This window comes from Hemitrygon akajei, chromosome 12, assembly GCF_048418815.1.
Source record: "Hemitrygon akajei chromosome 12, sHemAka1.3, whole genome shotgun sequence".
NCBI lineage: Eukaryota > Metazoa > Chordata > Chondrichthyes > Myliobatiformes > Dasyatidae > Hemitrygon > Hemitrygon akajei.
This window is the reverse complement of record NC_133135.1, coordinates 66,141,534-66,166,954: the sequence shown is the minus strand read 5'-3', so window position 1 is coordinate 66,166,954 and position 25,421 is coordinate 66,141,534. Positions and strand designations below refer to the sequence as shown.

The 25,421-nt window shown below is 41.9% G+C and overlaps 1 protein-coding gene across 2 annotated transcripts in view; it reads right to left on the bottom strand.

Moving 5' to 3' along the window:
- The window catches only part of LOC140737135 (KN motif and ankyrin repeat domain-containing protein 4-like), a 103,026-nt gene extending 78,902 nt beyond the window's left edge, over positions 1-24,124 (bottom strand). Inside the window, exon 1 of one of the 2 annotated variants that reach the window (XM_073063330.1) lies at positions 24,011-24,124. The gene's annotated coding sequence lies outside the window, so the exon portion shown is untranslated. Of the gene's footprint in view, positions 1-20,975; positions 21,142-24,010 lie in introns of those variants that run through there. The other variant, XM_073063328.1, reaches the window with a different exon arrangement.
- Positions 24,125-25,421: the final 1,297 nt, after the last annotated feature.

Below are 25,421 nucleotides of genomic sequence, written 5' to 3'. Positions count from 1 at the left end.
GATATGCTGAGTGATGACGTCTGGGCCACTGGAAACTGCATTGACATGGTTCTGTTTGACCAGGTCGGAATCATGTTTCAGGATGATCAAACGCTGACATCCTTCAGTGACAGCTTGTACATAAGAACATAAGAAATAGGAGCAGGAATAGGCCATCCAGCCCATCGAGCCTGCCCCACCATTCAATAAGATCATGGCTGATCTGTCCGTAAACTCAGCTCCATCTACCTGCCTTTTCCCCATAACCCTTAATTCCCTTACTATGTAAAAATCCATCTAACTGTTTCTTAAATATGTTTAGTGACGAAGCCTCAACTGCTTCCTTGGCAGAGAATTCCACAGATTCACAACTCTCTGGGAAAAACAGTTTCTCCTCATCTCCGTGCTAAATCTTGAGGCACTGTCCCCTAGTTCTAGTCTCACCTGCCAATGAAAACAACTTTCCTACTTCTATCTCATCTATTCCTTTCAAAAATTTTGTGTGTTTCTATAAGATCCCCTCTCATTCTTCAGAACTCCGGGGACTATAGTCTCAGGTGACTCAATCTCTCCTCATAGGTTAACCCCTTCATCCCTGGAGTCTGGCCAGGACCTGAAGTCCACAAATAAACATCAGACATTCGGACTTGTGATTCAGTCATGTTACCCAGCTTGAACTTTTCATATTCGCAATTGACGACATGGGCATATGCGATGAAGCCATTGGTGTTGTGTTTAATGAGTTTTAGGCAATGGTAGCGAACGTTGAAGAGAGATGACTGCTCTCCAAAAATGCCTGTTAGCTGTTGGATAGTTTCATCAAACAGTAGGTCATGCGGTTTTTAAAGGCAGAATGAAGTTGAAATAATGCTCGTGTTCAGCAGTACCCTACTTTTGGAACAAACTGTGTGTCTTCCAGGAGTCATGTTTACTGGCAAACTTGACCCAGAATATATCTTCATAATAGTTAAATACAGCTCATGGAGCAGCATTGAACTGAAAGTTGGTCATGGACACAACAACTGACTCACATGAGTTCTGCTTAGTGTTTGCTACCAACATCATTGCACTCACTGATAACCTACGGGTCACGATTTCAATTAACTTCAAATGGGCCACCTCAGATTGAGCTTGCTGCCATTGTAGAATTGCATGCAAGTCTTCTGCTGAAATTAGCATGTCGATATTAGCATGTCCTGTAGCTAATTTCTTGTGTTCACTCACCTATAACTACTGATGAGACCCGAAACCAGAAGACAGGATAAAGCTGGAATACAAAATAACCTTTTATTCAGAAAAACCACACAGCTACCAAAACTGCAAAACTCAACAGTACATCCCAAAGCATGACTGTCTAAATAGTTTACTCAAGAATATTCGAGGTGTTGATCGGAACAATGATCAATCAGCCTGGGATTAGTTGTCATAACCAACAGGCGTTGGTTATTTTGCCTTGCTGTAACATCTTTTTAATCTATAACATATAAAATACTTATGGTCTATTCATTTATGATGGTGGTCTTTTTTTTTCCAGCTGGGTTACATCTTAACACAGATTACAGACTGGAATAAAGACTACTATGCTTTGAGTGGTGAATAAAAACTGACTTAATCCTGTTTCCTTTAAGGTCAAAGTTGATTGTATTGTCATAGATACAAATACACCTAAGCAAAAGAGAAGTGAAGAACTTACTAGCAGCAGCATAACAGACACATTGTATCAGATACGTGGCATTCGAAGAAAAACATAAACATATACTTTACACTATTTTTACAAGAAAGAACACAATTAGAACAAATGAAGTCCACTATAGTGCAAAGTGATCAGAGTGGTCACAGGGTTGCGATACTGAATTAATAGTTAGAGTTGCATACGTTAGTTCAAGGACGGAATGGTTGAAGGGAAGTTGCTCTTCTTCACCTTTTTCTTATTCAAGAGTTGTGATTTAAAGTTCAGAACATTAAGCTGTGACTGAGAAGGAAGCATCCCCACCTCAAGCCTTAAGGCTTACGTCCTGCTCCAGAGGCTCGAGGAGATATAGACAGCAACTCCACTGCAAGACGGAAGGAATGCTACACGGTTAGAGGTATCAGTTTTCAAATATTAAACTCAGGCTGTCTGCTCACTCAGGTGACAAAAATATCACATGGTATTACTACAGATAAAGGCAGAAGTATTATTTTTATTGTTTTAAGACCACAAGACACAGGAGCAGAATTTCAGCCATGCAGACCATCGAGTCTGCTTCACCATTCCATCACGGATGATTTATTATCCCTGTCAACCCCATTCTCCCGACTTCTCCCCATAACCTTTGACACTCTTAGTAATCAAGAACCTATAAACCTCTGCTTTAAGTATATCCAATGACTTGCCCTCCATATAGGCATCTGCGGCAATGAATTCCACAGATTCACCACCCTCTGGCTGAAGGAATTCCTCCTCATGTCTGTCCTAAATGGACATTTCTCCATTCTGAGGCTGTGTCCTCTGGTCCTAGATTCACCCACAACAGGAAGCATTCTCTCCACATCCACTCGAAGCCTTTCAAAATTCAGTAGGTTTCAATGAGATTCCCCCTCATTCTTCTAAACATCTCTTGACAAATACTTATTCAATAAGACTAAAACAGATAGTGTTACAATCACAATGCTCTTTGTGAAAATTGGCTCTCTGCTTTTCATGCATAACCATTGACCAGACTTCAAAGCACATCTTTTGTCTAGCACACTGTGGAGGAAATCCACTGCGAGCCCTGAGTGCCGTCCACTTGCAAAACATTGCCAGGCATAATGATAATTGCTAGAGATTATTCTGCAGTTATGAAATTATGAAGAGCAGATATTAATATAAATAAGGATACAAGTGACTTCTGTCCTTTCTGCCTTGAGGGGGACAAGCACAAGCTGATCGGTCATAAGGCATAGATGCAGAATTAGGCCACTTAGCCCATTGAGTCAGCTCCGCCATTCAATCATGGCTGATCCTTTTTTCCCCTTCTCGGCCCACTCTCCATAAGCTTTGATGCCGTGTCCAATCAAGAACCTACCAAGCTCTGCCTTAAGTACACTCAATGACCTGGCCCCCATAGCAGCGTCTGGTAATAAATTCCGCAAATTAACCGCCATAGGCGAGTCCGGGTGAGGGGAAAGATAGGTGGGTGGGCGTGCAGGACATCAACAAAATAGTACAGACCCATTAATTGCAATCTCATTTCGGAACCCCGGATTTCTTCGAGAATCCAGTTTCTGGCTGTAGCCGAGGGAAGATGCATTGCACGACCTCTGATGTCATCGGCAGTACAAACGATGCCAAGGAAACGTCAGCCGTGTGAAAGTGAATTGTGCTGGGGAAAGGTATGTCAACGTCCAGATGGCCGCTGCTCGATGCCAGAAAACAATTACTCATACGATCTGACATGTGTTACATGGGCTCCTACGAGAAAAAGTGTGCAAAATATGAGGTGTCGTAGTATTACAGCTCAAGACACTGTAACTAAGAGTTCAATCCCAGCGTCTTCTGTACGGAGTTTCTGTTCATCCTCCTTGTGGGTTTTCTCTAGATCCTTGAGTTTCCTCCTACAGTCCAAGACATGGCGGGTAGGTTAATTGTTTATTGTAAATTGTCCTGTGATTAGGTTCAAAATACATTTATTATCAAAGTATGTATAAATTTAGGGTTAAATTAGGGTTGTCAGAGGTTGCTGGGTGGTGTGGCTCGAAGGGACGGACAGGAGTTTTCTGCTCTGTACCTCTAAATAAAAATAGGTTCCGTTTCTAGACTGACCAATCATGATTTAACAGGGTTGTAATGGAACAGAACGGCTGTAACACGGACTGTGAGGACCTAGCAACTAGATTGGTTCTGTGATGATCTTACACCATTTGTGGCCCCTGTAGGTTCTGAGTGGAAACCAGGAGACTTGGAGTCAACTACAGGCCAGTGCAAGGGAGTTACAATTTTTAAGCACAGGACTTTGAAAATAAAGCAACTATTTCAGTGTTGAAATTGAAGTGGCTAGGGATGAACATACTCTCAACATTCTGAAACTCCAAATCAATTCTGCAAATGTGCTCTAAAACACAGAATTGTCACAGTTAAGCCCACCAGCCAACTATCTGCTCATCCATCTTCTATATGCCCATGTTCTTTTGATATTGAAGCCATAAATGAGACAACCACTCTGCTTAATGAGCTATAACCACCACTGAAACTACAACTAATGAGAAATTAACTTTGAATCCAATTTAGATCCACGGTTGAATACCTGACTTCACATCAAACACTTCGTAGCTAAATGTGCTTCTTATAATTAGCTCTGTGTACTTAGAAGCTTCAGGAGCACAAGCTGATCGTTCTCCCTAGACCTACACAGAGAAGCTTTGCTGGGAGCATACCCAATGTTGCCCTCATCATGGTAACGAACTTCATGTGCGATTGCATCAGATGGTGTGTAATTCCAAAGTACCAGTATGTGGCTACCAAGTGCCCCTATATGCTGGGGTTCTATCAGTTCGTGGTGTTGTGGAAAACAGGCCTGGCCCTTCTGAAGTGCACCACCCCAGTTAGCTGCATGTTGCCACACTATTCTGTGGCAGAGTACTTCCGAGTAAACATCTTTGACCACAAGTCCGTCAGGCAGTGGGCAGTGCAGAACATACTGCAGGGCAGGGTTACCAAGGATTCTGTAGGTTAGTTTCCTGGTCAAAACCATCTGGCAGATAACCTCATCACCCAATTTGACAAACAGGCACTGAGGTCTTACTTGGCTGGCAGTGAGAGGTGTCCTAACAGTCAAAGCTTTTTTTCAATGGACAACACATTACTCCCAAAGGAAGTTGCCCTCAGGGCAGCAGTGATAGGGAAGAAACGGTTAAACAACTCTTTGTGGATAGTAGATTTTATGAGAAAATGTAGAGATGTATACAGGAGACTGTGCCCTAGTTCAGCTACATTACAGTCCAAATGTCTCAGTATATCCAATACACACCAAGATGGATATCAAGTGATGCTGGAAGGTCATCAGCTCACTGAAGGACATCCTTTGGTGTACCCGGTCTTGATGGTATTCCAACACAGTGAGATATCCGTAAAGGAGTATAACCAACTAGCGCATTCTAGACACCAGGAGTATGTGTCGACATATGCATTGAAACTTGGTGCAGCCAATGCAACGTCTCTGTGGGGAAGGACCACAGTTTGGGCTCTGTGCACTACCACACAGAGGGCAGAGTTGGGTAGTGAAACCCCCTCTAACAAAGAAAGGAAGATCACCCCAGGGAGCCATATGAGAGACAATGGCGTTGTTTGTTTTTTTTTAAAAAAAGGTTTACACTGAATGTTACAACCATAAATGTATTTTTTTCTTTTCCCAGTTTCTTTGTATATATTTCAATCACGAATATTTTTTTGAAATAATAAAAGCTTTGCTGGCAGCAATCTACAGCACCTCAGGAAGGTTACACCGAGAATCACACACTCTTTGCCGAACTACAGGTACTCCCACAAACAGAATGAGATTAGAAGATAGTGTAATGTGTCTTAGTCAGAAAACTAGGAATGGAGAAAGGAGGAAGAGTGTGTGGAACAGTGTTTCAGAAGCTTCACTGAATTGAGGAAGTAGAATTCAGAAGTGCAACAACCGATTTCGAATTAATAGAATAAATGCAGTAAGTGGAAAACATCTAATAGTGTTTGGGAGCTATTGTAGGTCTGAGAGAAAGTGTTTTTATTTTTAAACACAAAGTACACTGCAGATGCTGTGGTCAAATCAACACGTACAAACAAGCTGGATGAACTCAGCAGGTCGGGTAGCATCCGTTGAAAGGAGCAGTCAACGTTTCGGGCCGAGACCCTTCGTCAGGACTGAAGAAGGAGGGGGCAGGGGCCCTGTAAAGAAGGTGGGGGGAGGGGGAAGGTGCAGGTGAAAGACCAATCAGAGGAAAGAGCAAGGGGTGGGAAAGGGGAAGCAGGGAGGGGATAGGCCAGAGAGGTGAAGAAGTAATGTAAGGGGAAAGCACTATGGGTAGTAGAAGAAGGCAGAATCATGAGAGAGGTGATAGGCAGCTAGAAGAGGAGGCAGAGTGAAAGTGTGATAGGCGATACGCTGTGTACTTATCATATCATTCCTGCTTTTACTATATATTAGAGTTATTTCAAGTCAAGTCAAGTCACCCACTTCAACTCTCCTTCACATTCCCATTCAAATATGCCCATACATGGCCTCCTCTACTGCCATGATGAGGCCAAATTCAGGTTGGAGGAGCAACACCTCATCTACCGTCTGGGTAGCCTCCAGCCCCTTGGTATGAACATTGAATTCTCCAATTTCCGGTAATTCCCTCCCTATCACACTTTCACTCTGCTTCCTCTTCTAGCTGCCTATCACCTCTCTCATGATTCTGCCTTCTTCTACTACCCATCTTGCTTTCCCCTTACATTCCTTCTTCACCTCTCCGGCCTATCCCCTCCCTGCTTCCCCTCCCCCAGCCCTTGATCTTTCCTCTGATTGGTTTTTCACCTGCACCTTCCCCCCCTCCCCCTACTTTCTTTATAGGGCCCCTGCCCCTTCCTTCTTCAGTCCTGACGAAGGGTCTCGGCCCAAAACGTTGATTGCTCATTTCGACGGATGCTGCCCGACCTGCTGAGATCATCCAGCTTGTTTGTATGTGTTTTTATTTTTGTCTTGTACAGAATTATAGTAGTGTCAACCATACAGCAGTTTCTATGTAACCCAGATGAAGATATTCCCATCTGTATATTTAAATAATCTAATCAAATAATTCATTTACATTACTCTTTACAGCTGAGGAAATGCAAAACTACTCGATATCCCCTGGAAACTGGTAACAATTCAAAGAATAGAATTCTCGAGCTAACGTGAGGAAAGAAAGGTAACACTTGACAACAATTTTTTTCAGAAGTGTTGCTTCTGCAGGATTCTTGCATCACGTAAGAATTCAACTTTAATTGAATAAAATTCATTTAATTGCACAACGGTGCTGATGCTTTGCAATAGTTCAACTAAGCTAAAAATATTTTGTTGACCATTTTCATTTGTATTCAGTGTCTGAGGCAGCTCGCTAAGTGTCCAACAATAACCAGCCAGCCAGCATTGATGAATTCTAGTTGCCCTGAAACTGTTTTTCCATGACTACGATGTCCTGGTGAAACCTCTCTCCATGCTCGTCACTGGCAGCTCCAAGATTTGCAGGGAAGAAGCCGAAGTGGGAATGCAGAAGATGAATCTTTAGTGACATGAAGAAGAGCTTTGAGCAATCTAGGCATCGGAGTTTTGAGAGGAGGGGACCACTGTCTGAAGGTAAAGGGCAGCAGGTCAGGACAGTGGAAAAAAAAGCTTTGAACCAGTGACCAATCGGCATTTAGGATTGGTTAGCAGGAGCAGATTAAAGAAAGGCAGGGCCAGGGCAGCAGCCAGAGTTGTCGTAGTCAAAACGGTGACCTTGAGGCTTCAGTGAAGAGGGCCTTCAGTCAGAGGGAGCAAAGCACAAGTTTCTTTTGTCATTCTGTTTTCCATATCCGCTCAGCTAGGACATTAGAGATTCCTGACAGGATGGTTGAATGTGCCCCCTGTGGGATGTGGGAAGGCAGGGGGACCTCCTGTGTCCCTGACCTGTGAGAAGTGCATCCAGCTGCAGCTTCTAACAAACCGCATTAAGGAGTTGGAGCTGGAACTGGATGAACCCCGGATCATTCGAGAGACGGGGGGTGATAGATAGGACAAATAGAGAGAGGTAGTTACACCCAAGGTGCAGGACACAGGAAACTGGGTGACGGTCAGGAAGGTGTTAAATGTAGAGTATCCTTGTGGCCATCCCCCTCAACAACAGGTATATCACTTTGGATACGCTCGGGGAGGGGATGACCTAATAGTGGAAAGTCACAGTGGTGGGGTGTCTGCCTCTGTGATGCAGAAGGGAAGGGGGACAAGAAAGCACACTGTGGTGATAAGGGATTCGTTAGGGGAATGGACAGGAGGTTCTGTGAGTGACAATGGGATTCTCGGATGGTAAATTGCCTCCTGGGTGCCAGGGTCCGGGATGAGTCCTCAGCATTCTTAACTGGGAGGGTAAACAGCCAGAAGTCATGGGCCATGTAGGTACTAATGACATGGGTAGGATGAGTGACGAGGTTCTGCATGGGGAATTCAGGGAGTTAGGTGCTAAATTAAAGGGCAGGACCTCCAGGGTTATAATCTCAGGATTGCCAACTGTGCCACGTGCTAGTAAGGCCAGAATGAGGAAGATAACAGAGTTTAATATGTGGCTGAACAGTTGGTGTAGGAGGGAGGGCATAAGATTGTTGAATCATTGGGCTCTCTTCCAGAGAAGGTGGGACCTGTACAGGAGGGACAGCTTGCACCTGACTGGAGGGGGACTAATACCTTCGAGGGAAGGTTTGTTAATGCTGCACAGTGGGGTTTAAACTAGAGTTGCAGGGGGATGGGAACCAAAGTACCAGAACAGTTAATGGAGAGGTTGTGGTGGCAGATGTTGGTAAGACCTTAGACAAAGTTAGGAATCAAAAACTTGAGCATGGTGCGACTAGTATCCTGCACCGCATATACTGTATTTCAATGCAAGTAGTATGGCAGGAAAGGCGGACGATAGTGCTGAAGATGAGGGAGCTGGTTTACAATGTGTAGTGAGGAGAAGCTGATGGGGCAAAATTGCAGTCAACAGGATGAGCTGCAACGCAAAAGACGGACAAAATCAAAGGGTGAATACAGGATTGAAGGTGTTGTATTTGAATGTGTGCAGTATATGGAAGAAGGTAATTGAAGCAATTGCAGATTGGCAGGCATGATGTTGTAGGCATCACTGAATCATGGCTAAAAGATTATAGCTGGGAGCTTAATGTCCAAGGATACACATTGTATGGAAAGAATAGGCAGGAAGGCAGAGGGGGAGGCGTTGCTCTTTTGATTAAAAAAATGAAATCAAATCATTAGAAAGAGGTGACAGGGTCAGAAGGTGTTGAAACATTGCGAATAGAGCTAAGGAACTGCAAGGGTAAAAAAAAAACCCTGGTGGGAGTTGTATACAGACCCCCAAACTGTAGTAAGGATGTGATCTACAAATTAGAGCGGGAGATAGAAAATGCAAGCCAAAACAACAATGTTACAATGGTCACGGGGGACTTCCACCTGCAGGAAGATTGGGAAAATGAGGTTGGTGCTGAATTCCAGGAGGGGGAATTTCTAGACATGACTTTGTAGAGCAGCTCATGGTTGAGCCCACTAGAGGATCAGCTATTCTGGATTGGGTGTTGTGCAATGAACCAGAATTGATTAGAGAGCTTAAGGTAAAAGAACCCTAAGGGGAGAGTGATCATAATATGATCGAATTCATCATGTATATTTGAGAAAGTGAAGCTAAAGTCAGATGTATCAGTAATACAGTCGAGTAAAGGGAATTACAGAGGCAGCACAGAGGAGTTGGCCAAAATTTATTGGGAAAGAACACCAGCAGGGATGATGGCTGAGCAGCAATGGCTGGAATTTTCTGGAAGCAATTCAGAGGGCACAGGATATATACATCCCCAAGAGAAATATTCTAAAAGAAAGATAGCACAAATGTGGCTAACAAGAGAAGTCAAAGTCAACATAAAAGCCAAAGAGAGGGCATATAATAGAGCAAAAAATAGCAGGAAGTTAGAGGATTGGGAAACTTTTAAAAACCAACAGAAGGCAACTAAAAAAGCCATTAAGGTAAAGATGGAATATGGAAGTAAGCTAACTAATAATATTAAAAAGGATACCAAAAGTTTCTTCAGATACACAAAGTGTAAAAGAGTGGTGAGAGTGGGTATCGGATTGCTAGAAAATAATGCTAGAGAGGTAGCAATAGGGGACAACAAAATGATGGACAAACAGAATAAGTATTTTGCGCCAGTCTTCACTGTGGAAGACACTAACAGTATGCTAGATGTTCCAAGTGTTAGGGGTCATGAAGTGTGTGAAGTTACCATAACTAGAGAGAAGGTTCCTGGGAAACTTAAAGGTCTGAAGGTAGGTAAGTCACTTGGACCAGTTGGTGTTACCTCGTGCTTCTGAAAGAAGCAGCTGAAGAGATTATGGAGGCATTATACTAATGATCTTTCAAGAACCACTAGATTCTGGAATGGTTTTAGAAGATTGGAAGATTGCAAATGTCATTCCACTCTTCACGAAGGGAGAGATGCAGAAGAAAGCAAACAATAGGCCAGTTAGTCTGACCTCAGCGGTTGGGAAGATGTAGGAGTCGGTTATTAAGGATGAGGTCTCAGGGTACTTGGAGGCACAAGTTAAACTAGGCCATAGTCAGCATGGTTTCCTCAAGGGAAAATCTTGCCTGACAAATCTGTTCTTTGAAGAAATATCAAGCAGGGTAGACAAAGGAGAGTGGGTTGATATTGTGCACTTGGATTTTCAGAAGGCCTTTGACAAGGTGACATACATGAGGTTGCTTAACAAGCTACAAGCCCATGGTATTACAAGAAAGATTCTAGCATGGATAAAGCAGAGGCTGATTGGCAGGAGGCAAAGAGTGGGAATAAACGGAGCCTTTTCTAGCTGGCTGTCAGTGACTAGTGATGTTCCACAGGGGTCTGCGTTGGGATCAATTCTTTTTATGTTAGTTGTCAATGATTGGATGATGGAATTGATAGCTTTGTTGCAAAGTTTGCAGACAATATGAAGATAGGTGGAAGGGAAGATAGTTTTGAGCAAGTAGAAAGGCTACTGAAAGAGTTAGCGAGATCAGGAGAATGGGCAAAGAAATGGCAGATGGAATATAGTGTTAGGAAGTGTATGGTCATGCATTTTGGTAGAAGAAATGAAAGGGTTGACTTTTTTTTAAATGGAGAGAAAATTTTAAAAAAACCTGATGCTATCTCCTTCCTGTACTCCAACTCATCATTATTTGAGATACTGATTCTGAGTGGAGTTGGGGGCTAAAATTCACCCCCGGAGCACCAGTGTTGAGAATAATTGTGGTGGAGGTATTGCTGCCATCCTTACTGATTGCAATCTGTGGGTCAGGGTGTTAAATATCTAGTTGCCGAGGGAGGTATCAACTGCTAGGTCTCTGAGTTTAGTGATGAGGTTGCTTAGAATTATAGTAGTGCAGATAGCACTATAGTCAATAAAACAACAACAACCTGTCAGAGGGTAGGTTTCCACTGTTCAGATGCTCCTGCAATGAATGTAGAGCCAAGGAGATGGCATCTACTGTAGACCTGTTTCAGTGGTAGGTGAACTGCAGTAAGTCAAGGTTGTCTGGGAAGCTGGAGTCAATGTGTGCCACGACGAGCCCGAAGCACTTCATGATACTCAGTGTCAAAGCCACTGGGCAGTAATCATTAAGACATGTTACCTTGTATGTTCTTAGGTAGCAGGTTGTAATTGGATTCTGAAAGCATGTGGGAACCCCAGACAGAAGCAGGGAGACACAAGAAATGTTTGCAAATACCCCTGCTAGCTGATCTGGACAGAATCTTCTGCTTGTATTACAAAATATTAATAGGATTAGTTTAATGGTTTTTAGGATAATGACAAGAGTTGATAGGAGACCCAAAGAGAAATTCTTGTGAGAAATGTCTAATCAAAAGGATATTGGATGTAAACTGAGAAGTTAGCAAACTTCTCTACATACATAGTGTATGGAACAACCTTTATTGGATACATGTACTAACATCTATAGAGTTTTGATGGGTAGGTATGAGCAATAATTGTATGCCAAAGCTGGCTCATGGGGTGAATGATCTACTAATATTCCTGTGCTGTTTGTGCTAATAGCACAGCAGAATGGCCAAGAGCTCTGCAGCTTTACAAACAGCCACTCTGAATGGATTTAGTATCGGGAACCTTAAGATGTATTGCCATGAATAATTAATAAATTTACTTTTTAAAAACCACACCAATAAAAACCTTGTAAAAGAACTGTTTTTGTTTGAAAAAAGATCCATCTTCTGAAGTGCTCCCTTGCCTTTCTGGTGCATTCCAGGTGTGAAGACTACTGGACTGGAAGACATCAAACCCAGGCCCAGTCAGCATCCAGATGGACCACTGATAAACTAAACCTGCCTGCCTGCCCACAGGCACCAGGGTCCACCTAGTGAAGCTGAATGGAGATTGGTACCTTGGCTTTGACCAGAGGGGATTGAAGTAAGGGGAACTGTGCACTCTTTTCAGATACCTTTTAAATTTCACATGTCTTACGTCCTACAACTCGTGCAGGCCGCTTGCTACAGAAGCACAGTAAATCCATGGAAACAGAGGCAGGCTCTTAGCACAAGGTGCCTCCGTGATTGGAAAAGGGCAGGACTGTGCTGGAAAGATCTAAGGCAGAGGAAGAGAAGCTCAGAGGAAGAATACCTCATCCTCCTGAACTCAAAAGGAGGTACGAAATGTTTGAAACGTGGCATTCCTGGCATTGGATTGACCTGGAGGGAAGCTCATTGCTCATATTTGTTCGACATTGCTATTGTTGAACTATTGGCAGACAACTGCCTCAATGCCATTGGAACCCAATGTGCTGGACAGGAGTCTGCCAGCTTCAGGCAAAGCTGTGTCAGCTGCTTATTAAAGCATGTAAAAGATCAAGAAGATTTTGACCTTCCATCTACTTAACTTCAATGTGGATCGGAGCTGATGGAATATGAAATAATATACAGTACAATCCACCATTATGTATTAGACTGATTGTCCTTCTAACACAGGTTGAGAGCAGAAAAGACACATGCATTCCAACTATTTGAATATTGTCACTTAATTATATAGATGTATAAAGGAATTTACAAATCAAAGCCGTAGAAGACAATAGTCACAAGCACAAGAGATTCTGCAAATGCTGAAATCTCGAGCAACACTCACAAAATGCTGGAGGAACTCAGGCAGCACCTACGGTGGAGGGAAATAAACAGTCGACATATCAGGCCAAGATCCTTCGTCAGGACTGGAAAGGAAGCAGACTATCCTCCTTTAGAGCAGTCCTTTCTGTAGTGTGATGGTAAAAATAAAAGTCAACCAGTTTTGCAAGGCCAGCAAACTATAAGAGGTTTTATTCCTTCTTGCCTCCCTCTCCATTGCAGAGCTGCTCAGCGCTGAACCATTTTTGGCAGTTTGCCAAAAGGCACATTCGCATTCTCTTAAAAAATGTACTGTACTGTCAAACTATCTTTGCTGCAGTCAGGTGGAACGGAAGATAAAAAAAGGAGAATTGAACAGGAATGTCATAATCTAAATCGTGCTGACTATTATTCCACAAGGCATTTTCTACTCTGCCCCTCTGAATTCCTGCTAACCAGCAGGGAATCTAAACCATCTGTCTCCAAAGTCAAAGATTAAGATATACCACAGAAGAAATGCCTTGACTTCAGCACACTTTCTTTTAACTGCAATGGATTCTCCTTCGAAGCTGCTTGTACTTCAAAACAACACTCTCATTACATTGCCATTTGCAATGGAACAGTTTCTTTTAAAGAGATTTAAAGACATTTGAAATGCAAGTTGCTTACAGCAGTTAAATGGTCCAATGTTTTTCCACAAAGTTTCTCATCTTAAACAGCACCACACCCAAAATCTAAATCCCTATTCCCCTTCTGATGCTCAAAAGTATTTCCACTGATGTTTGCATGTTCATTTGGGTGGGGTCATGCCATCCCTCATCTTCAAAAGTGTGACACTAGGCAGTAAGAAAAATCAAAGCCATTGTAAAACAAAATCTTTAAGCAGAAGTTTAATATTATTTAATGTATCATTCCCTTGATTTTGCATTGACCTGCTGCGTTTACTGAAGAATGTTATGAAATGGGAGGGGCCTGGAGTTACCAGCTTCCATGTAATCATCAAGAGTACAGTGTGGAGCATCCATACAGGAAGTCACATAAGAAAGCTGGTAGCCATAACTTTGACTTGTTCATTTGGATTGAAAGTAGTTTCCCATGGACGTGAAGAGTAGAATCAGAATCAGGTTTATTATCACTGGCATATGTCACAAAATTTGTTTTTGCTACAGCAGCACACAGCAAGACATAAAAAATCACTAAAAGTTAAAATAATAAAATACATAAATGGTGCAAAAGACAAATGGCAGGTAGTGCTCGTCGACCATTCATTAATCTGATGGCAGAGAGGAAAAAGCTGGTCCAAAACATTAGGTGTGTGCCTTCAGGCTCCTGCACATCTTGCTGGTGGTAATAATGAGAAGAAGGCGTGAGAACAGCAATACTTTACATGGGTAGGTAGTGCTGAGGAAGCAACGTGATTGAAGCAGTTCTCAGACAAATTGGAAGAATGGGCAAAAAAAGTGGCAGATGGAATAGTATTGGGAAATGTATGACAATGCATTTTGGTAAAAGGAAAAATAGTGTGGACTATTAGGTAAATGGGGAGAAAGTTCGAGCATCAGAGGTGAAGAGGGACTTGAGAGTCCTTATGAAACACTCCCAGAAGGTTAATTTACAGGTTGAGTCTGTGGTTAGGAAGGCAAATGCAATGTTGGAGAATAGCAAGGAGATGATGCTAAGCCTTTATAAGACATTAGTCAAGACACATTCAGAGTATTATCAACAGTTTTGGACCCCAAATCTCAGAAAGGATGTGTTATCATTGGAGACAGTCCAGAGGAGGCTCACAATGTTGATTCTGGGAATGAAGGGGTCAATAAACGAGGTATGTTTGGCAGTTTTGGGCCTGTACTCATCGGAATTTAGAAGAATGTGGGGTGGGGAGGGGGAATTCTCATTGAAACCTACCGAATATTGAAGGGACTAGCTAGGGTGGATGTGGAGAGGATGTTTCCTTTGGTGGGGGTATCCAGAACTAGAGGGTACAGCCTCAAAATTGAGGGGGGAGGGCGACCTTTTAGAACAGAGGTAAGGAGGAATTTTTTAGCCAGAGAGTGGTGAATCTGTGGTATGCTCTGCCACAGACTGCGGTGAAGGCCAAGTCCATGGGTATATTTAAGGTGGAAGTTGACAATTTCCTGATCGGTCAGGGCATCAAAGGATATGACAAGAGGTGTATGGGGTTGAGTGGGATCTGGCACCAGTCATGATGGAATGGTGGAGCAGGTTCAATGGACTGGACAGCCTAATTCTGCTCCTATGCCTTATGGTCTTATGGGAATGTAGTCAGTAATTTTCTTTGTCTTTCTTTCTCTCCCATGTCTCCCAAAGCAGTCGATTGCTCAGCTATACTTTCACAGGTGCTTTACATACTGACCGGTCTACGAACATCAGTATGTCACCGTAGATAGCTTCAAAACTGACAAATTCTCAGCAGCAATTGATAGAAAATGACCTTCCTTTATTTACTGAGTATGCCCACAAGAAAATGAATCTCAGGATTGTATATGGTGACAATTGCACTTTGATAATAAATTTACTTTGAACTTGCCAAATTTTTACCCTTTCTTATCTGATCGTTGGCCCACCCTCATTTACACATTTTAACAAGGCACAGATAAGATATTGGAACTGAAGTTATTTAAATTATTCATGACTTCTTTTACTGTGAATTAATAAATCTTGTACTGTTAGCCTCTAATCATGTCGTATCAAGGGTTAAATTGGACTCCATTCTTGCCTTGACATTAATCTTCAAACCAATAGATGGCTCAGTTTCTGGGCTACGGTTCAACAAAAAGATGGGGAAATGTAAAACTGCCGAGCTGCGGGGAAGGTAGTTAACTGTGGGAGATTACAGCTGTTCCTATCTGCATTTTACAAAGACTTCGTATTGTATTCTATGATGGCAATACTGTATTCAATTTAGCGTGAGATGAGAAATGATTTCATCTTTATTACTCTGAACTGCAATCCCAAGATTTAAGAGGGATCCGGAGCTAAAAAGCAGATATTTTGTTTTGCCAGTGGTAGGGGGTCCCTCTGGGAGGAACAACCCAGAGTTATCACATTGAAGTCGGCAAGAGGTCAACTGTTGCATTACACTCCCCTCGACATTACACTCGACAATAGAAGCAGATGTGGAAGATTAAGGAAATTGTCTGAATAAAGTACAAAGCAATTTGTCACTTTAATTTATCAGATTATTTTTCTCTGAAGATCTTCCCCATTTTCAAATGTTGATCTCTGGTAATTGTCGAAAAGCAAAACATTATCCCTTTTTAATGTGCATGCATTCAGGATAGCAAGATACAGATGAAATTATTGGCTTTTATGTTTGCTTCAATATATTAATTTCAGAAAAAAACATAGATAGATATAGCTGACATAACACTGATCCTGTTTTCTAACACGTGTCCATTCACTGCACAAAGCACTGGAGGTCCGGAACTCCCACTCAAGACACTGTAGAGGCGAGGTTAAAAGGAAGTTCAAAACACAGACTGGTAATCACTATTGTGCAAATGCATGAAGGAATATGCATCAAAGGAGAGTAACAAGAATTGAGAGACATTACATGTAGGCCTGTCAAGCCATTAAATAACAACACAACTGATCTCTTTGGTCTCAACTACATTTTCCTGTCAATTTCCACCATTCTGGATTCCAAAACCATATCACTTAGTTACCATCACTCAGCATCCACAGTCCTCTGGGTTTTTGCTTTATGACATGCTGCTCTGCGCTCTGAAGTTCTCATCTGTTTGACGCCCACTTGGAACTCCCTGAATCCCTCTCTCAAACGTTCCCTGGCCATGGATTTCTGTAACTCCCTGGAAGAAGATGCTGATCCTCACCATTCATTGGAATCATTCCTTAGTAAAATGGTGAAACCTTTAGATGCAGCAGCCTCTCAGGGTCCAACCAAAGGTGCTACCGTCTCCTTTTAAAGTGTATTTATTTTTTACAATCAGAACACTTCCGGACATTAAGCCCATTAAGAACTGCAGGTCTACCCCATCAGCGAGGTGCTTGTTAGCGGGGGAGCTGGTTGGTGCGGACTGTGTTACTGCCTGCTACAGAAAAGCAACTTGGTTGGTTTACGAAGGTGGTGTACAATCTAACAGCAAGTGATTGTCTTGGCTTTTCTTCTTGTGATCTGAAGACCCCGTTGGACATTGGTAATGTAGAATACTACAAGTACTGTTCGCTGATTATTAGTGAGACCAATGGCGAAGAAGCTGTGTGGCCTGGGTTGTAGCACAGATCATGCCTCATGCCATAGTGTCACCTGTTGCAGCCACCCAGAGGTGGTGTGAGTGGAGTCCATGCTGGACTGAGGTCTGGCTCCTCCCAGCAGTGCTTCCCTCCAGAGTTCGCTCAGTGGAACTCAAACTGGGCTGCGTCAATCTGCAGACTGCTACATGCTTGCTCTCACCGACAACATCCATGAACCATCAATCTACAGGATGGCACTCAGGGACTTGGGTTATATTATATTTTTTTGTGTGGCTGTACCTTCACTGCTATCTTTTATGTGTGATACGTTATTTGTGCTGTGCGTGACTGTAGGTACTGCGTTTTGCACATTGGTCCCAAAGGAATGCTGTTTCATTTGGCTGTATTCAGACTATATGGTTGAATTTGAATTTGAACTTGGTCGTAGATACTGATCCCAGATATTTACTATGGAATCATTTGAAACGGAATCCTGACTTTCTCTCTGGAGATGTTCCCTGAAGTTGTAAACCAATGGATGGCTGATGCTTTATCTCTCAGTGCTGTTGCTTAAACCTGCTGATGTCACAACACTGAGAGATAAAGTATCGGTCCTCCATTAGTTTGCACCAACTTTGAGATTCAGCTTGGAGGACATTTTGTTGATCTGAGCCCATTTATAAAGTGATCCAAGACAAAGGTCCAGGAAAGACCCAATCCCAGGAGCAGGCTGGAGTCAAGCAAACAGCACCAACCCTCTTGTCACTCTACTATACTGCAGTCCTGAACTTCAGCTCCGACAAGCTCGCATGTGGAGTGAAGACAATCAATAAGAGGAACAGGAACTGTTCAACCTTTATCATCTGCACTCGAAAACCAAGATCTCTCCATCTTCAGTCATTGAATTAGAATACACAGGTGATGGTTGTGTATTTATACACAGGACAAATTTCAAGATGTTGTAAATTCCTCCACCAAAGCACCTGACAATATGGGCCTTACAATAAGCACACGAGACACAATGCAAAACACCATCCCTACAATCTAGCTCCATAATCAAACCCTGAAGAACATGGATCACTTCCCACTTGTCATGAGGTATTGCTCAGTGACGGCAAACATCGATAATAAGCTTCATCATTACTTCCTACTGACCAAGGAAAAGTATTTAAATAACATGATCACAAATCAAACCTCAAGCTCATGGAGAAAGGAGAGCAGTGATCTCCCGTTTCCTAGGTACTCTGCGAAGATGGAGAACCTACAATAGAAAGCAGAAGTACCAATAATGCTATCTTCACAGAAATCAAAATCAATTGTCAGGATAGGTGAACCAACTTTAGCGTGCTTTCCCAGACCAGCATCCTGAGGTTTGAGGCCTTGATCACATCTCACAGCTTTGGTGGATGTGCACGTTACTTACATGCCTATCAACAGAGACCCCAAAAAAGTTTCATTTGTTGGAGCCTCTTAGGACAAGGTCTCCGGGATGACAGAAAACCACTTCAAATGTTCTCAAAGATTCTTTAAAATGAGAAAGTTACATCCGTATGAATTCACAAAAAATCCCAATTTATTCAAAATGGAGGTGTGTGCAGGAAGGTACAGAGCACTCTGCGTCTCTACAGTGGGAACATATGGACTAGAACATAGAATATTACAGCACGTACAGGCCTCTTGGCCCATGATGTTGTGCTGACCTTTTAACCTATTCTAAGATCAATCTAACCTTCCCCCTCCCACATAGTCCTCCATTTTTCTAACATCCATGCACCTATCTAACAGTCTCTTAAATTTCCTGATGTATCTGCCTCTACAAACAGCTCTTCAGCATGTTCCGCACACTCACCACTCTGGGTGGAAAACCTACCTCTGACATCACCACTATACCTTCCTCCAATCATCTCTCATATTAGCCATTTACACCCTGGGGAAAAACTCCTGGCTGTCTACTTGATCTACGCCTCTTACCATCTTGTACATCTCTATCAAGTCACCTCTGATCCTCTATCACTCCAAAGAGAAAGCCTAGTTCACTCAACCTTTCTTCATAAGACTTGCTCTCAAATACAGGCAGCATTCTGGTTTGCATTTCATCTGTAGCCTCTCTAAAGCTTCCATATCCTTCCTATAATGAGATGACCAAATCTGCACACAATACTCCAAGCGTGATCAAACCAGAGTTTAATAGAGCTGTAAAATTATGTTGAACTCAAACCCCCGACTAGTGATAGCCAACGCACCATACACCTCCTTAACTACCCCATCAACTTGCGTAGCAACTTTGAGAAAGCTGCTGGCATGGGTCCTAATATTCTTTCGTTCCTTCACATTCCTAAGAATCCTGCATTAACCCTGTACTCTGTTTGAGTCTGATTTTCCAAAGTGTATCACTTCAAACTTCTCCAACTTGAACTCCATCTGCCACTTCTCAGCTGAGCTCTGCATACAGTCAGTGTCCTGTTGTAACCTGTGACAACCTTCTACACTATCCACAACACTACCAACCTTCATGTCACCTGCAAACTTACCAACCCATCCTTCCACTCATCGAAATCAGTTATATTAAAAGAAACACAAAAAGCAAGGGTCCCTGAACAGTTCCCTGCAGAATGCCACCAGCCACCAAACTCCAGGCAGATTATGTTCCATCTTCAACCCACCCCTCTGGGTAATGGGTTAGAAATGGGTAAGCCAATTCTAAATCCACACAGCCAAGTTTCCTTGGATCCCATACCTCTTGATTTTTGACTGAAATCCATATACACCACCACATCCACCACTCTACCTTCATCAATTTGTTTTGTCACTTCCTCAAAGACTGCAATCAGGTTTGTGAGGCAGGACCTGCCCTTCATGAAGTCATGCTGAGCAAAGGGAATAAACTACTCACCAGCCAGCCAGACCAGCATTCAAACACCTTGTAGCAGAGTCTGCAAACCTGTGTGGGACTCTTCAGTCACCACAAAATTGGAGTGGAAGCAAACCACCCTTAACCGAAGACTGTCTAAGATTTCCAGCATCTTGTTTATTTTTTATTCCTCACATTAAATCACTTTAAAAACAAGGCTCGTCCTAATTTATGGGCAATATTATGTTGCTCTTTTGAAAGGAAGTCCATCATCAGTTTGCAGAGTTCATAGTTTAAACTAGAGAACAAGTACCAGATTCAGTTTGTCAGAATCCAAACTTAAAATCTTACCTTTGTTATGGTCAAGTTTGTACAAACAAACATTCACATGGACAATGAGGCAGACACCATACGAGATGTAGTGCAAGCCTTGCAACTCTGGAATTTGTATTGAAGTGCAGTATTTAACTACAAGTCAACACTAACTGTTGAAAGTAATTTACATTCAGCCAAACAACACAAAATATACCATTTGTATCTAATGCATACTGACTTAATTGTCTGTTTACTCTCATTTCACTACGTACAAGTGATGCATATTTAGGCTTGATCCAAAACAACCATGTTTTATGTGAGGAATTAGTTGCCTACTATTGAAAAAATATCCCCTGTAGGTACAGCTCTCTTTGCAGAGTGGCTTCATGTAAGTGTGAACGAATTCTGCTTCAAGACAACTGGACTGGTCATTAATTCGACATCAGAGTCACTGGCCTCTGTTTCAAACAGGCAAATTGTGAGAATTTGTTTAAACAACTTATTCATAAGTTGCAGTAACAATTACATGGGTTAATAACAGTTACTAACTGTTATTGCAATGTTCAGTACAACATTTTTCACATGTATGAAATACATAAGGAAATCTATCCTTTCTCAATGATTGAAAAGCATTAAGTGCATCACCCAAGCTGCAGACACATTTCATGTTTCAACAATAAGCTTGACTAAAATCACTACTATTTAAATGCGATGAATAATTTTAAGACCTCCACACCCATTCCCAGCAGCAAGCTGCCTTACCTTCAAAAGTTCCAGTATTTATTCCCTACACTAGAGAAGTCAGTTATGTGAAAACTCAAGTAAAATGTTCTTAATCCAAACAGTATAGATTCAATTATTCTACTGATGCAATCAGGATGTTGGATGCCACTCCATAAGGGTCTGCTCATGTACGCCAAAGTCAACAGGATAAGTCTGGTTAGTTTGCAGCTATTTGTCCATGAAAAAAATGTCTTAAGAACACACCCCCGGTGAACACAGACACTGCTTGCCAGTTTTAGCATTCATCACGGATCATTTGCTCCTTAACTATTACGATACCAGGCATTGTTCAATGATATTGATTAACAGCACACTCTTCTTTCAGCTCTTTACCAAAGAATCAAGTTAGATCTAACTTCTTGCAATGCACTTGCATTTAACTTACTAACTGTAAAATGAAGCAGCGTTCCTTGAGGGTTTGTCTACACATTATGAAAACCAAATGTGAGTTTAAGACCTAAAGGAGTGAGTGCTGTTTCAAAGACAAGTTCAAGTATTCTTCGTTGTTCAAAACAAGTTCACCAAATCGAAGCCAGGGTTAGCTTTATTGTACAAAGTGGAAAACTTTGAACCCAACGGGTTACATTGTCCTTGACAGCACTCCCAGGGTAAATAAAAGATAAAATTTAATAATGAGCATTAGCAAGTAATGATATTAAATGTAAAGTGATTATCATAATCCAACAGTGCTTGGAATCATGCCAACTGTATTCTGACTAGTGATTAATTGTTTGATTTATGGACAGAGAAAGAAGATTTGTTGCGATTCAGTGCTTTTCGCGTGCCTTTCAGCACGCCCTGCGGCACTTCATTGTCAATGGAGTGTCTCTAAAGTTGCATCAAAGTTATGATGTGACAAATGTGATGAGCCATTTGCACATAGTAAGCTCCCATAAACAACATTTTATAGAATAGGACACCCAGATGAGTTCCTACATGGGCGCATTTCTTGTTCATAAGTCTTTCTATTCACAATATTGAACATACTCTTTTGTCAACAATTTTCGGCTTAACTTCTGTTACAGTTACTTCCCACCCAATTTTCTTTTAATAGCTGTCACTTTGTAGTTGCACATTATGGCTGATTTTTCGGACTCTTATCAATCAAGGCACTTTAGTTCAAGGCATTTTGCAATAACACCTTTGAAAAATCTTATCTCAAACATTATCTCCCATTCTTTCCAGAAAAAAATGCTAATCTGGCTGAGATATGATTCATATAACCTACTGCACTCTACAGGGAAGATAAGCTACCAATGCACACAGCAAAAATTAGACAAAGTAGTCCCTGCCTATGTGTTTCACATTCTCTCATGGCTGTTTCTTTATTCATGCAACCTGTAAGAGAAACATTCAAGTTTCAGAAGACATTTGTGGACAGAAACTTCTCATTATGAAAGAACAGTGTTGTCCTGGGATGAGGCATTGAAGGAAACTTACAAGTAGTTCCAAGACTCCAATCTGCTTTAGTTGGCATATCACTAATGAGTTGCTGCCGTATAGAGATCCCATGGTAATAAATCAGTAACAAGTGGTCAGAATCTCTGCTGTTGAAGTAGTTGGTCACCATCTGGCATTTGGGTGGCAGGAATGTTACCAGCCCCTGCTTACCTTGGTCCTACAGCAGACTCACTTTCTGAGCAGTTATTAACTGAGCATTCTGCAATCATTAATGACCATCCCCACTTTCGACCTTCTAATAGAATAAGAACAGGACTGAAATTAAGGAAAGCTTTTAAACATACTGCAGAGCAGAGGCTCACTGTGGCAGAGTGATTAAGTAATTGTGATTGTTATAGGAGACTTGAAAGACAAACTTGTATCCTGAAATTAACATGTATCTGAAGTCACTGGAACTCTTTCAAAACACAGAAGGAAAAGCAATGGTGAAAGATGCAATAGTACTGTCAGCTTAATTGGATGATTATATGGGCAGTCCTCATTGTCTTAAAGATGTTCAGACAATGACAAAGAAAGCATCTAGCAACAATATATTAAATTGATAATTATTCCTGTTGCTACTACCATGGAAATCAAACTGAAGCGAAGTTAAAGAAGAAACAGGAGGCGGTAATGGGAATCAGACATTAGAGCCTGCAGCCTGGCAATAAAGAATTTAAATTACCAGTCAGGTTTGATGCTTCAATATTAGTGGAAAACATTTATGACAAAATGCAAGATAAACACTTCCCTCACAGCATGGTAAAAAACAAAAAAAAACATAGGAGACTTTCAGAAGGTCATTGAAGGGTTATTGGCCTAAAATATTACTCCTGTTTTCTCTCCACAATTGCCGAGTATTCCCAGGATTTTCTGATTTAACCAGATTTCGAGCATCTGGAGGATTTTGTTGCTTTAACTTGCACATAATTGCTGACTTGGTACAAGGCCATCACAAAGGCATCAATGAGGAGCCAAATAGCACCAGTATGTGGAGTGTACCTCGGAGAGGAAGCTCAACTCACTCAAGAAGCTTGAGCAAACCTTCTACTTTGGGGAAGCAGCCTCATAAGTGTTACTCTGAATATAACGGCAGCATTGTGTGTGTGTGTGTGAGAAATGCATATGGATTAGCACAATGTAGTGCAGTTTTAACAAACTGGAACAAAACTTATTGAAGAGCAAGGAGAAAACATTGTGTGTTGACTGTCTATGCATACTTTCACCTGTTTTATTTTTCACACACAACTTCAATTCATTCAGTTGAGATTATACTCTCCTGTTTGAATGTAGGTTTCTGAAGCAGGCATTTTGGAGGCACTTTGGTCAACAATTAAGCATCTGGCCCCTTCAAAGGGCAGGCAACAAGGAGTGTGTCCAGACCAGGCAACAGGCATATAACAGAGAAACTGAATATATCTACTCACCTAAGAAAAATCTATATAGTACCTATCATGACTTTAGAATGATTCAAAACACTTTACAGCTAATGAAGTTATTTATGTTAGAAACTTTGAAGCCACTTTGCAAACAGACCATATGAAGATCAAGTAATCTTGAGGCACTGTACTCACATATTCACAGAGCTTTCAGGTGTTCAGCATTTACCCAAATAGTAAAATCTATCCTCATCAGAAGGAAGTTAGCTAGCACTGAACATGGGCATGTGCAAGATTAACCCACATCTGTTCAATGTTTTGCAGGCTACATGTTAATTTGGTGTTCCCCGCTGTTTTAAATGGAAGCTACGTGCAGCCAACCATAGTCACAAAGTTCATTGGTTGCAGGCAGATCAGCAGGGGCCAAAAATCACAGATGACTGGTGTTGCTTAAAGGTAGCCTGCACTTCTTAAAGGGAAGGTGTTTTTGTCCTTGATAAAAAGAGGCAAGATATTTTTTCCTAGACTTTTGAGATTTAGCTGACAATGCAGTTAGTTTTAGACACAGAAGAAAATAAATTCTTGTCTTCCTGACCATGTGGACAGCAGGAGGAGATAAATTTGTATCTGAGGTTAGTGTTGGGGCCATCACCGAGACATAACATAGGACATGATATGTAACATCTCCCATTTTTTTGGCAGGAGATAGTGACACATTCCAGGAGGCAGCATGTGAGAACTGAAGAAGGATATTTGCAGGTTCGTGGTTAACTGTGAGGCAGGTGAAAGCATTGCCCTCATGGAGAAGTGTACTGCTGGCAGGGAGAAGACATTGATATGGATATCTACAGTTCCTTCCCTTTTTCATCATGCTTCTCTCTCACCTTACAAGACAAAGTTGGCCCAAGCACACATTTCTTAACTTTATCCACCAACTCTAGCTTTGTCACTTTTTAAAATTTTGGATACCTAAGAACTGCAACTTAGTGGAGGCCTTGACCAATCATGCATGTCGTTTACAAGTCAAGCCCTTCCCGCTACTGAGCACATTTACAAGAAGCGCTGTCACAGGAAAGCAGCACCCATCATCAGGGACCCCAACCATTGAGACCCTGCACTCTTCTCACTGCTGCCACCAGGAATTGGGTACAGGAGCTTCAAGTTCCACACCACCACGTTCAGGAACAGTTACTACCCCTCAACCATCAGGTCTTGAAACAGAGGGGATAACATCAATCACCTCAACAAATGGAGTTACTGTTAACGACTCTACAACTCAGTGCATGATATTTATTGCTTATTTAGTTAATGTTTTTCTTGTCTTTTTATATTTTGCACAGTTTGTTTTGTTTTGTACAGCAGTTGCGTGTGCAGTTTTTCACTGATTCTGTTATGTTTTTCTTATTTACCGTGTATGCCTGCAAGAAGATGAATCACAGGGTAGTGTATGGTGACATATATGTACTTTTACTTTTGAGCTCAGAGGTGGGTGATGCTGTCCTTTAGAGGCTAGGATGTTGGGGAGACCCACACTCGATGAGCTACCAGGGAGAGGTACAGGAGCCAGAACTTAGCTCTTAGGCAGGTGAGGTCTCAATAATTCTAC